The following is a 14654-nucleotide window of genomic DNA, read 5'->3' as shown; positions in this document are numbered from 1 at the left end:
TTGCACCATGCCAGATCTGGTTAATAAGGCAGATGAGGACAGGGCAACCCACTTTCTGGTCCCCCTTCTTTCTCTCTGAGGCAGAAGCTTTCTTTCTCTCAATAAATTTTTCCTACTCTTAACCTCTGTTTTTCCTGAAATTCATTCTTCAATTTTAGAGAACACAAACTAGCATTTCAGATATCTAGTAGGTTTGGAAATTACATCTCTTCCCCCATATCGTTTTGGAGGTCCCACTGAGATTACTGGTCAGAGATAAGAGTTTGCTTTTGTTCTGTAGATTCTAACTTTGGTCGTTTTGCTTCATAGATTGTAACTTTTGTTTCATAGGCTCTGGACATTTTTTTCATAGATTCTGGTTTTTGTTTCACATACATTCTGGTCTTTGTTTTGACTTTTGTTTCAAAAGTGTCTTAATTTTAAGTTGTGTGTTTTAAATGTTTGCAAATTTCTTGTTCTTCTTATGCATTGTCTTTTGTTAAAATTACATTTTATTCTCATTTTGTATGTGTATATTTAGACTTAGTTGCTTAAAAATGTTGTAAAATGGGTCACTTATGAAATCGTCTCAGATAAAGACAGCTCAGGCTTTTATCTGTCCCTTATAGAATACCAAACAGTGGTCACTCTGCCAGCTAGTAATTGCCGTTCAGGCAGCTGCTACTCTCAAAGCAGAGGACAGGTTTCTCTAGTTTCCCTCTGGTGAATCGCATTCACATTGACATCAATGGTGGGTGGAACATTGACCAGATAGGCAATTGGATTCCTTTTGGAGACAGATCTCTTACTGTATGGAACTAGCAGAAACTGAGGTGACAACTGAGGGGTCATGGCCAGGGCTACTCTCTAGCAGATATCCAAAGGTCCCTCAGAAGAAACTAGCTCCTGACAGCCACTCCAGGTAATCAGCAAAAAATCTCCACATCTTATCCCTATCTGGACTCCTCAGTGAGGTGAAAGGGGAACTCTGTCAGTGATCATAAGATATCCTCTGTCTCAGAGTCATCTGAAATGATGGCATCAGGGCCCTTTCTTAAACCTCCATTGAGTTGATCTACAGGTGGATCTTCCAATGCTGAACCAACACTGCCATCCCTATAATAAAACCACTTTCTACATCCTGCCAGATCTGACTTCTAACACTTTGTTTTATTAAACAAATTTCTATCTATGTTCATACTTTTTTCCTCTACTATCTTTATCCAGTTTTAGGATTATCACAATGTTGATTTCCTAAAATGAGGGGAGAAGTGTTACTTCTTTTGCCTGCTTTAAATGTTTGATATAATTTATCAGCTAAAATGTATATGAGCCTGTTGTTGTCATGTAGGTAGGTTTTCAAGCTAGGAATATACTTTCTTTAATAGGAGCTGTTCAAATTTTATATTTCCTCCAGAGTCAGTTTCATTAATTTGTCTTCCAAGGTACTTCTTAGAAGTTGTCAAATTTATTTCAAAAGGAATTCTTGTAATATGCTTTCTATATCATTTTAAATTCTGTAAAATCTGTGGTAATGTCTCCTAGATCTTGACATTATAATTTTAAAAATGTATAATTGATATTGTGTAATAGGAAGAAAAGGTCTAAAGGAGCAGGGGAAGTGGGAGGGGTTGGGGAAGGGAAAGAAAAAAATATGAGAAAAGGAAAAAATGGAAACAAGGTCTTTGCAAATAGGGAATGGTGGAGGGAGTGAAGGGAGGGCAGGGGAAGTGGAAAAAATAACCAAGATACTCATGTAATGGTAGAAGATCCCAATGATGAATGTAACTGTATTTTATACCAAAAATGTACCAATAAACTTAATGGGAAAAAAAGAGTTGAGCTACAGGTTTGGACTGCCTTCTGTACTAGTAAGATAGGATACTATGTCAGACATTAAAAAAGCAAATCTTTGATAGAGTAAAAACTACCTGAACCTTCTCTCCCTCTCCTAGGCATGGTCTTCATCACTTATGTGTGTAAGGGAGAAAAATGCCTTTTCCGATATGTTATGGACTTTGGAACATTTACTGTGGACTTATAAAATGCTATATGGTGATTTTTTGGATATTTAACCAGGTTGAGCTTTATTTGTACTTTTTCTCTCTGTTAGTGAGTTAAAAACTCCCCTTAAACTTTTCTCCAACTTGTTGGGAGTTCATTTCAGAATCCCTTATAAACAGACTGCTCCTCCTTCCAGGAGGTCAGACTAAGGCACCTCACAACAACTGTTTTGTCTTACACTAAGGAAAAAAAGCAATCAGTAACTTGCATTTGTGTTTTTACACACTAACTAGAATATGGGACTGTTTTAGCCAGCCTTTTCTCTTCATTCATGCATGTGTAGGAAGTCAATAAGAGTGCCTTTACTATGTTGATTGTGGCTGCTAGGAGGATCTATGCATTTCAAATACTTAGTGAATTTAAAATGGACCTTAAAGGAGTAGTCTTGTATTGCTGCTAATAAAAATTGCCTAGATGACTGGATAGACAACAGAAATGTCTCAACGCTTTCTCTGCCCTAGGGTCCAGGGCAGAATCTCTGATTTAGTATCTCTGGAGGCGATCTCTTTTGAAGAAAAAGTACCCTAATTTGACTGTTGACTTATTTTCCTCACTTTCTTTCAAGGAACTAGATAGCAGTGGTTTAAATCTCTTGGTTTGCTAGCAATACTTTCTTCTCTAAACATGATTGTTATGGCTGAAGCCAACTGTAACTTGCACTTTGAGAGTACCTACTGGAGTAAGTATATGAGTTACCTGAGGAAGATAAGATTGCATGCTGGTAAAGGGTAGATAGTCCAGTACAGTTTTATTTTCTGGTTCTCTCTCCAGATGGTAGCTACCTACCCTGGAGTGGTATAAATCTTGGGGGATACCCTAGGGGGCACAGGAATCAAACAGAGACTTATGGGATGCCATATTTGTTTCTCTTGTTTCAGATTAGGAGCTCTATATCTGAACCTCTTACTCCTTTGGAATATATTAAGGAACAATTTAGTATTTCTCTACACCCATACGTGGTGTACCTACCTCCTAAAGCCAAGTACACAAAGGAAAGTATTATGATGCTATCTCACAATTAGAATTATACTGTAAAAGAGAGAAAATGGTCAAAATCATCTTAGGTTGGGATTTTCTTTACATTAAGAAGTGATTCTTGCTTGTGTTCAAATGTAAATGTGGGCCATAGAAAAATGAGAGACACCTCACCCTTAAGACATTCAGTAGCAGCGCCTGGGATTTAGTTCAGTGATTTCACTGCCTGCTGCACAAGCACAAGGACCCTAGTTTGATCCCCGGTACCAAAAAAAAATTTAAAATGACATTCAGTACCTCTAAGCCTGAGGCTACTCCTCACCCTTTAAAACCTGAGAACAAAGTTTCCAAGACAACTTTAAGCCTAACCACCAAGTGCTGAGGCGGAAGTTTCTAGGCCAGACATAATTAAAATGTTCATGAGGCTATATCCATCCTTAGCTAAGTTGTTTAGTTCCTTCAAAACAACATCCCTTGCAGGAAGTAAATGGCAAATATGGGACTACCTGTGTTCATGGGTCTTTTTCTCTCAGTGATCTAAGACAGGTCAAATGAGACCTAAGAAAGTTTTCAGATGACCCTGATAGGAACATTGAGGTCTTTAGAGAGATGTAATGTTGCTCTTAAATCAAACATTGATTTCTGATAAGAGACAAGTAGTATTACAAGCTGCTACTACATATAGAGATAATTATTATCTTAATTTTGGAAGCTCAGAAGACAGCCAGAGGAATAACTGGCTCCTACTGGAACACAAGCAGTTCCTATACTAGGCCCCCACTGGGCTAACAATCAGATAAGAGATTAAAACAGAAGACATTTTCAGGCATGTATTTTTGAAGATCTAAAAAAGATAAGAACTAAGTCCTTCAGATATTTTAAATTGTCAACTATTTCACCAGGAAAAAGCTGAGAACATCCCTGGATCCTGATTTTTTTTTATTAAATTCTTTTATTGGTACATTGTAGGTACACAACACAATTACATTTCTCATTGGGAATTGTACCTTTATATAACGCATCTTGGTTCTTATTTTTTCCCCATTCCTAGCCCTCCCTTCACCCCCTCCACCCTTCCCTATTTACAAACACTTTATTTCCATTTTTTCCATTTCTCATCATTTTTCCTTTCCCTTCTTTCCTTTCCCCTGCCCCTCCCACTAGCCCTACCCCTTTGGACCTTTTCTTCCTATTTTGCATTATCGATTATTCATTCTAATCAATGGTACATTTTAGGTATACAATATAATGACATTCATGGTTGGAAATTTGCACCTTTACATAATCTCTCTTGGTTCTTATTTTTCACCCTTGCCCAGCCCTCCCTTCAACCCCTCCATTCCTCCCTATTTACAAAGATTTTGTTCCTAGTTTTCCATTTTCTCTTATTAATCCCATTCCCTTCTATCCTTTCCCCTAGCCCTCCCACTTCCTTCCCCTTTGCCCCTTTTCTTCCTATTTCACATGACCTATTATACATTTAGTCCTTATTTACACTTTCAGTTTCTCACACCAGAGAAACTATTCGGTATTTATTCATGTGTGTCCCATTTATTTCACTTAAGAATATTACCTCAATGTGCATCCACTTAGCTATAAATGTCTCTAATTTCTCATTTTTTATGGCTGAGTAGGACTCCATTTTATTAAAAAACCCGCATTTTCTTTATCCAGTCTCCAGTTGATGGGCATTTGGGCTGTTTCCAAGTTTTAGCTATTACAAACTGCACTGCTATGAACATGGGTGCACATATATCACTGTGGTATGATTCTTTTAATTCTTTGGGGAAAATCCCCAGCAGTGGAATAGCTGGGTCAAATGGGACTTCCAGTCCTAGTTCTTTGAGGTATCTCCATACTGATTTCCACAGTGGCTACACTCCCACCAGCAGTGGAGCAGGGTTCCTCTTTCCCCACAGCCCCACCAGCATTTGTTATTGGTTGATTTCATGATAGCAGCCATTCTTCTGGAGTGAAGTGGAATCTCAGCATTGTTTTCATTTGCATCTCTCGAATGACCAGTGATGTTGAACATTTTTTCATGTATTTATTTGCTATTTCTACTTCTTTGAAAAATGTCTGTTCATTTCAGATGTCCATTTTTCAATTGGGTCTTAAATTTGGGAGGTCTGATATTTTTAAGTTCTTTATGGATTCGAGATAGTAGACCTTTGTCAGGAAAAGCAGGTGAAGATATTTTCCCACATTGTGGATTGTCTCTTCATGCTGATGGTGGTTTCTCTTGCTGTGCAGAAGCCTTTTAATAAGAAGAGATCCCACTTGTTGATTGATTGTGCTAGTTCACGGGCAACTGAGGTTTTGTTCATAAAATCTTTTCCTACACTGATGTCTTCAAGGGTTCTACCTAACCTCTGTTCCAACTGGTTCAGAGTTTCTATTTTAATATTTAGATCTTTAATCCATTTTGATTTTAGTTTAGTGCATGGTGAGAAATACAGGTCTAGTTTTAATCTTTGGCAAATTGAAGCCCAATTTTTCCAGCACCATTTATTAAAGAGGCTATCTTTCCTCCAGTGAGGGTGTTTGGCTCCTTTATCGAAGATGAGATGGCTGAGTGTGTCTGGCGTTGTTTCTACATCTTCTAATCTGTCCTGGATCCTGATTTGATAGAAGGAAATACTATAGTTTTTTCCAAGTCAGTCTTGCGATATTTAGATGGTATGCTGTTATGTGCCCCCTCAGAAGAGCTTTCTAGCCAAGACATCTGCTCTGCTGAATTTTCTAACAGACAGGGGTTATAATGTTTCTAGATCTAAGGAACAACTTTGCAGCTTTGAGGTAAAATATTTAGTCCTTATTGTATCTAAGGGAACTCAAAGACTGGGGTAAAAAAGAATTAAAGAAATTCTTTCCTTTCCACAGCCCAAGACTCTAAAACAGCTAAGGACATTCCTAGAAATTACAGGCTTTTGTTACCTTTAGATAGCAGGATATAATGAGATTGTGTGAGCCATCTATCAGCTTATAGAGAAACCCAAAAGACAAATATCCATATTTTAACCTGGGAACCTCATTACCAGACCACACTCCAGAAGCTCAAACAAGCACTTCTAAGTGCCTACCTACAGGACACCACTTCAGTTTGCACCTCAATAAAAGGTGAGACATGGCTTTGGGAGTGTTTCTGCAAGATCAAGGAGCTGCTAAATAGCCTGTAGGGTATTTAAGTCATAAATTGGATATTACAGATTCAAAATAATTTATTTAAAAAGAAAAGCCCTAAATAACATAGTTAGAACACTTTTATTCTCTTTCAAGGGGAAAAAAGTAGCCATTCGGGTTCTTTGATTATTGGTTTGATTTTTCTGCTTGGCAATGCAGTGGGAGGCAATCATAGCTTTTGTCTCTGGAAACATGTTTTGCTAAGGATTGCAGATCCACTCTCGAAAAACTTCTGATCTTAATTGTCCTTCTACACCTGAGATGGTTAAGATTTAGTTCTTGTGCCATACTTAAAGGCACTCTTTTGTCCCTTCTCCACTGCTCTGCTCCTGAGAAATAATGCAGCTTGATTCAAGGCACTTCCCTCTTCTGTGGCTGCTGGATTTCAAGACAAAGCTTCCAGAATGATGAGTTTCCCCTCCTTAGAATCCTTAAAGAGTAAACCTGACCTTCATTTATCTCTGGGCCATATAGAAAACTGGTCTAGGTTTAACTCTAAAACTCTCAAAAAATAAATGTAAAAGCTTTAGTCCAGATTTATCTGTCTTTCAGCCCTCAGGAAAACTTAGAGAATGGTAAGATGAGCTAACCTGGCTCTGACCACTTCCTTGCACCTCTAATCTACCACTACTGGCCCTGGATTAGATAAAGACTAAGGGGCACCTTAGATTGGGCACAGAACAAGAGGGATAGACAAGGATACATTCTTTTCCTTTGATTTTTTTAAAAATGGGAAAAACTATCATAGGTAGACACCTGCAGCACAGCAGGTTGGAGCCTTGGCAGACCTTCTTCCCTCACTGCATGGAATTCATACTTAGCTCCAAAGAGTGTCACCTAGTTTCTTCTACATGCAAACCTGGCCTGAGTGGACCCCCACTGGAGATAGTTAAAATTACCTTTAATGGTCTGTCCCTTTAGAGGGAACAATTACATGTAGCTATCAAACAACTATGGTTACCAAAGCAACCATGAGAAGCCTGTGTGGCTGGGTATTCCAGTCAGATAAACTGTCAGCTTAGGGCCCATCTTAAAACTGTTTTTGCTTTCACAGGTGTAGAAGATTTTTATTCCTTTTGATTCCAAATAATGTCAACTGGTTTTACAAATACAGTACATATTCTTGTCTATATATAATATCTTGTGAATCTTTCATTGGTCAAAAATAATGTGTTAATTGTTATGATCTGGCTCTAATAGGTTAAAAATTTGTTGAGATAATTAAATAAAGACTTTTGGGCTTAAAAAAAACTACTGGACAGGACTCCCCTTGGTAAATAAAGGACAGACTGCCTGGAAAAATTTATTCCAGCCTTTGTTCACAAAGGGGACCTCAATAATTTCCATAGCCTCATGGGAAATACATTGCTAAATATACCATTGTAATATGCATACATTGGTCATGGTCTAACTTTTCTGTGGGAAAACAGTAAAGTTTTATTTAAAATGTTCTTGGTACAAAACAAAATTAAAAGACAAGGTGTTTCATGTAACTGATATTCATTGTTATTTCATGGTATACTAAATATCATTCATGCCTTCCAGGTGTACAGATTTTTTAAGATATTGTTTATGGTAATGATCTTTTTTGACTCAGGTATCTGCCTTTCTCTTGTGCTCCAGCTACTTGTGATAACAGATACATAACAAGCCAACATGAGATAACCAATCAAATAATAATCCTTTTAAGAACTTACATGATAGATATATTATGTGTCACCACACTTAGGGATGTTCAGTCACCAAACAGTTGAAACAATGCCACAGTAGAATTAGAGGCTAGACATTATGAACTCCTAAGGTACATTTATAGGCCAATATGTATGTTCTCTTTAAATGGCATCCTACTAAAGGATAAAAAATAAGAGTTTTTTTTGTGTCACTTAATGTCTTGTGATTAGATGGAGGTGTTTGACTGAAAGACTATTCCATACTTAGATGGACATATAAGTGTTACAAAGAAAATGGCAACATGATTGTCATACTAAAATACTATGTGTAGCTCTTCATGTTAAGTTTCTCTATAATATATAACTGTTGTCTGTTAACATTCACAGGGATTCAACTACTAAAACAACCATGGTTGGTAAGAAATAACAGCCCTCTAACTGTGCTTTATACTTCAAAACTGCTCAATGTTTTAACTATTATAATAGTTAAGTTCACTGCTCTTACTAAAATACTTATGTCACTGATCTTCTCTTCTGGATGTTCAACAACTAAAGTTTGGAGACCAAAACTAGAAATGTAACTGGGCTACAAGGACAGCCAATACTTTGGCCCTGGCCCCTCAAGTTCAGCAAAGAATCCAGGACATGAGGGAACCTTTTCTATAGAATACTACTTCTTTGGTAAGTCATTCAACCTCCTGAGCAGGGAGATTGCTGGGCACCAGAGGACAAATGTACCATGTGCCAAAGAAGGGTCACAAAGAGGGAAAAATCTCCCATGCTTTCACTGAAAGCAACACGGTCAAGCAAGGCTGTGACCCATCCTGATGGCTGACACTGACAGAGGAGCAGAGAGGCTCTATGCATGGTTCCAAAGTAATGCCCGGGGAGACTTAACTGATCTTGATAGATAGCAAGATGTTCATACTGATTGACACAGGTCTCACTTTAACTTGGTCTTAAATACCCAGCAGAAAAGAATAACCAAAAAGCTAGATATAAAAAGGGGCTTCTGTCACTGACCCCTCTGGCAGTTTCTAGCTACACCTGTAGCTGACCACAGTTATGGATCATTATGAAAACCTATGGTAGATTCTATAAGAGCTCAGCTAGAGTTTTAAATTTCTTAGTGAGATTTGTTCTTCAAATTGTCTCATCTTATTGCTAAAACTAGAGAGATTTATGACAAAGTATCAGACTTATAAACTTCATCAATAAAAGTCTAAGAGGTAACAGGTTACAATCACTCACTATTTCAATTTCTAAGTGTGACTTTCTTCCCAACCTGCCCTTCCATTCTAATGTGCTCATGCTTAGATTATACATGCTCTAATTTCTTAAAAGTTTTGCTTATTCTTGCCTAGAGGCTACCAAACTCCAAGCAGTCCTACAAATGTAACCAATGACAAATGTGCTAGAATGCTTTTACCAAGATTCACCAAATAGACCTAAACAACTCATAACTGCTAAACTATACAATGTGACTTCTATGTTGGATTCTGAAGTCCCCTGGACCTCTTATTCTCTTTGTGGGAGGCTATTACTAGTTCCTCCCAGTGGAAACACTTGTTGGCTATATTCATAGCAATCCTGCTGACCTTAAAATTTGGCCCATGTATTCTTAACTGTTTCTTTGGTTTTGTCTCCTCCAGACTCAAAGCTATACAGCTACCAAGATGACAATGCCTGGTGCCCATTGAAGGCCTTTAGAGAGACGCTCTGTAGAGTAACTCTAACTGCTGATCACAACTACGACCCTCTGCAGCTGGAAGTAGCCAGGCCTGTCTTCACCCTTTGCCCCTTCAGAGCAGTTAGGGGTACTTCTTCAGAGGGGGGAATATTGTAGATAGGTAAGTTAATTAGATATCTTGTAGGCAGTTAGACAGGGCCAGCCCAGGAGGAGCCAACATGGAGAACAGTCAAGGAGTCATCATGGAGGACTTGAAGACACATTTACTGAAGGTCAGCATTGTAAAAGGAGAGAAACTACCACACACAGGATGAATAGCAGTGATTGATATTCTAAACAGATATCAGATATCGATCACCTGGGTGGGGGGGGCCAAGGTCTTAACTCAGCCTCTCCAGGAAATATCCCTTACTGAATATCCCACCCTTACTGAAAATCCTTGTATGCTTGCTACGTGACTTGCTCCCCCATTTGATCCCAATTTAATCAATATTACCTGGGTGACTGTACTTGTAATCTTATTGCTTGGTTGTAGTTTTGTCCCACCTTATGCCCACTTTGTAAATTTCCATTGAGTCTTATAGTTTTGTCCCACCATGTACCCACCTCACCACATGGCTTTGCTGTTTAAAACATCTTTGGAAAGTGGGGTGGGCAATGATGAATGTAACTGTATTTTATACCTAAAATGTACCAATAAACTTAATGAGGGAAAAGAAAAAAGAAAAGTGGGGTGGGCGGGCAACCCACTTTCTGGTCCCCCTTCTGTCTCTCTTAGACAGAAGCTTTCTTTCTCTCAATAAATTTTTCCTACTCTTAAAAAAAAAAGCTGGATGAGGACACACCATAATGTTTTACCAGCCTGCCTTTCCATTGGATTGCAGTAAGCAGCAGCAGCATTCACTGTATTTTTAATCACATCTCATAAAGACACTCACAAAAGAGGGCTTCCAGAAATTTTTATACATTCCACATATGTATTTTCATCACCCTTTATATTCGAACAAAGCAATAGTCTCTGTTTAAGCCACAAAAGACTATCCAGTATACATATATAATTGCTCCATCCATAAGTTTCAATTTTAGCCTTGTAGGACAAAGTATTTCCTGGTGAGCTATACAATTCATACCCTTAAGTTTTATAGACTTAAAAAATATTACTGGGGGAAAAAGGAATTAGTACGTGTTATGTGAAAGGGTCGCCGAAAGGAAGGGGCACACATATGTTCAAGCCAGCTTTATTGGGGTGGTAGTCTGCAGCCTGCCGGGGCTGACACAAAATGGAGACCAGCCGTCGCATGAGCTGAGCTGGAGGCTTATATGGGGTCTTTGCATATGGGAGAGCACGTAGTCCTTTGATGGGGGTGGGTGACTGCAGTTAGGACATATAGCAACAAATTCTGTTTGGGGGATGGAGAAAACAGGCTTCAGGAAGTCCCTATCTCATGGGAGTATCTGGTAGGATGAAGTGACAAGCTCCAAGAAGTCCCTGTCTTGCGGGGACATCTGGTGGGATGAAGTGACCAGCTCCAGGAGGTAGAAAGTCCCTGTTCACCATTGGGGAGGAGGATAGGGAGAAGGGGGAGGGAGCTTGTTCACTGGGGGCTTTAGAATACCTAACATTATGTACATGTACCACCTCCGCACAAGGAGTGTAAACATTATCTAGTACACACATGTACAAATAAAGTAAAAAAAAAGTGATAAAAGCAAAAGTCAACTAAATAGTGCTTTTAAAAGATAAATGTAAAATATGAGGATATAGAAAATTAGAAATAGGGGTCGGGGCTAGCAGCGTGGAGGAAGACAGGGAGGTTGGCGCATGCGCAGAAGGCTGATGGGTTTGAAATGGCTTCGGTGTTAGCCAGGACGATTCAGGTGAAGGTCTGGTCGTTGCTTATTTGAAGAGATCACCGCTGTAGGAGACAAACAAGTGAAGGTGTTTTCCCTTTTGCATCATGGCTCAGTTTGGAGGACAGAAGAATCCACCATGGGCTACTCAGTTTACAGCCACTGCAGTATCACAGCCAGCCAGCAGTTGCACTCCCTATAAGCCTTAGCCTGTCCTCAGCCTGCAGCACAGATAAATGTATCTTATCCAACGCCAAGATCCAGTCAACAACAGACCCCACCTCAGCAGCAACATGTTTTCACAGGAGTTGTTACAAAGCTACATGATACCTTTGAATTTGTGGATGAAGATGTATTCTTTCAGCTTAGTGCTGTCAAAGGGAAAAACCCCCAAGTGGGTGATCGAGTATTGGTTGAAGCTACTTAAAATCCCAATTTGCCTTTTAAATGGAATGTTCAGAATTCAAACACTACCAAATCAGAATCAACCCCAAACCCAACCTTTACTGAAGACTCTTCCTGCTGTACTTCAGCCAATCGCACCACAGACAACATTTGTTCAGGCTAAGCCCCAGGCTCAGTCCCTGCTGCAGGCAAAGATTTCAGCTGCTTCTCTTACACCACTGCTGCAGATGCAGCCACAGCCCTTACTCCAGCAGCCGCAGCAAAAAGCTGGTTTATTGCAGCCTCCTGTTTGTATAGTTTCACAGCCACAGCCAGCAAGAAGGTTAGATCCACCATCGAGATTTTTGGGACATAATTACAGAGGGGATCAAGTGCCTAATAGAAAAGATGACCAAAGATGTGAAAGAGAGAGAAAAAGACTTAGATCCAGAGAAAGATCACCTCAGAGGAAGCAATCCCGGGAGAGATCTCCCCCCGCACCAAGAGAGAGAGAATGGTCACCTTGGAGAGTTTGACGTGTTGTTCCATGTTACACCATGCAGTTTTCCAAGTTTTCTTTAGATTGCCATAGTTGTGACATGATGGAGCTAAGGCGCCATTATCAGAATTTATACATACCTAGTGACTTTTTTGAAGCTGAGTTTACGTGGGTGGATGCTTTCCCTTTGTCAAGACCATTTCAGCTGGGAAATTACTGCAATTTCTATGTAATGCACAGAGAAATAGAGTCCTTAGAAAAAAACATGGCTGTTCTTGATCCTCCAGATGCTGACCACTTATATAGTGCAGAGGTAATGCTGATGGCTAGCCCTAGCATGGAAGATTTGTATCATAAGTCATGTGCTCTTGCTGAAGACCCACAAGAACCTTGGGATGGATTTCAACATCCTGCTAGACTTATTAAGTTTTTAGTGGGCATGAAAGAGTAAGGATGAAGCCATGGCCATTGGAAGCCACTGGTCTCCTTTGTTGGATGGACCAGACCCAGAAAAAGACCCCTCTGTGTTAAGACTGCTATTCATTGTTGTAAGGCTCTGAGAGGCATTGATCTAAATATATGCATACAATGAATGAAGAAAAGGATAATGGTGAAGCTAAAGAGATTTCTATGCCTACACATTGGTCTAAACTGGTTCCAAAGACAATGAAGGTAAATGATCTCCAAAAATAATTAGAAAGTTGAGCTCTTAATTCCAAAGGATTAAAATCCCAGTTAATAGCTCATTTGACAAAACAGCTTAAAGTAGAAGAACAAAAGGAATTAGAGAAATCTGAGGAAGAAGAGGAAGAAGAAGATGATAGGAAATCTGAAGATGATAAAGAGGAAGAAGAGAGGAAATGCCAAGAGGAAATGGAGCACCAGCATTGGGAGAGAAGATACATTCTGCCTGATGAACTAGCCATCATTGTACATCCGAATTGGGCTGCAAAAAGTGGCAAGTTTGATTGTAGCATCATGTCTTTGAGTGTTCTTTTGGATTACAGATTAGAGGATAATAAAGAATGTTCATTTGAGGTTTCATTGTTTGAAGAACTTTTCAATGAAATGCTCCAGAGAGATTTTGGTGTGAGAATATACAAATCATTACTGTCTCCTCCTGAGAAAGAGGACAAAAAAGAAAAAGACAAGAAAAGCAAAAAAGGTGAGAGAAAAGATAAGGAAGAAGAGATGATGAAAGTGATGAGCCAAAGCCCAAAAGGAGAAAATCAGGAGATGATAAAGATAAAAAAGAAGATAAAGATGAAAGGAAGAAAGAAGATAAAAGAAAAGATGATTCTAAAGATGATGATGAAACTAAAGAAGATAATAATCAAGATGAGTATGACCCAGTGGAAGCAGAAGAAGCTGAGGATGATGAGAATGATCACAATGAGGAAGAAATGAACAAATGAGATTACAAAAGATATATCAACAGATATTGCAAGGAGAAGCCATCTAAAGATAAAGAAAAAAAAAAAGATTCAGACGATCACAATAAACAGGGATCTCTTAATGTCCTTTGTTTATTTTGATCAAAGCCATTGTAGTTACCTTCTTGAAAAAGATTTGGAAGAAATACTCTATACTCTTGGACTGCATCTTTCTCGAGCTCAGGTAAAGAAACTTCTTAATAAAGTAGTACTTCATGAATCTTGCTTTTATCAGAAATTAACAGACACTTCAAAAGATGAAGAAAATCATGAAGAGTCTGAATCATTTCAGGAAGAAATGATAGGCAACAGGTTGTTACTTCCAACACCAACAGTAAAACAGGAATTAAAGGACATAGAAGAAAATGTAAGAATCATTGTGTATAATGGTGCAATGATAGATGTAGGAAGTCTCTTGCAAAAACTGGAAAAGAGTGATAAAGTAAGAGCTGAAAAAGTAAGAACAGAAGCTACAATTACTAGAAGAAAAAGCAGATGTAGATCAGAAAACAATATTAAATTTGGAAATTTCCAACAAAAACCTCTCTGTGAACTCAGGGAAATTGAAAAGGACCTTAGTCAGTTACAAGAAAACTTAAAGGTTTCCAAAAACATGAATTTGCAGTTTGAAAACCAACTGAATAAGACAGTCAGAGACCTATATACAGTAATGGATGAAATCCACAGTGTTCTCAAGAAAGATAATACAAAAACTGAAGACAAAGATGAAAAAGCCAAAGAGAATGATGCAAATGTATGATAAAATTCGTACAATGATGAGGAATGATGTTAGATAATGTAATATATAAAAAATCATGATACAAGAAAAAAAGAAAATTGGAAAAAGAAAAAAAGAAACACTACCACTTTGGATTTAAGTTTCAAATCAAGTCTTATATTAACATTAATCATTGCATAAATATCTT

At 38.5% G+C, this 14654-nt stretch overlaps 1 pseudogene; it reads left to right on the top strand.

Annotated features, from left to right (window-relative positions):
- Positions 1-9779: 9779 nt before the first annotated feature.
- On the top strand, positions 9780-14488 carry LOC101702662 (cell division cycle and apoptosis regulator protein 1 pseudogene; annotated as a pseudogene).
- Positions 14489-14654: the final 166 nt, after the last annotated feature.

Source organism: Heterocephalus glaber, unplaced genomic scaffold, assembly GCF_053883595.1.
Source record: "Heterocephalus glaber isolate CG9 unplaced genomic scaffold, H.glaber_assembly_v1.0 deba00001068, whole genome shotgun sequence".
Lineage (NCBI taxonomy): Eukaryota > Metazoa > Chordata > Mammalia > Rodentia > Bathyergidae > Heterocephalus > Heterocephalus glaber.
Note: the sequence above shows the minus strand (reverse complement) of the source record. Positions and strands in the feature narration are given on the sequence as shown.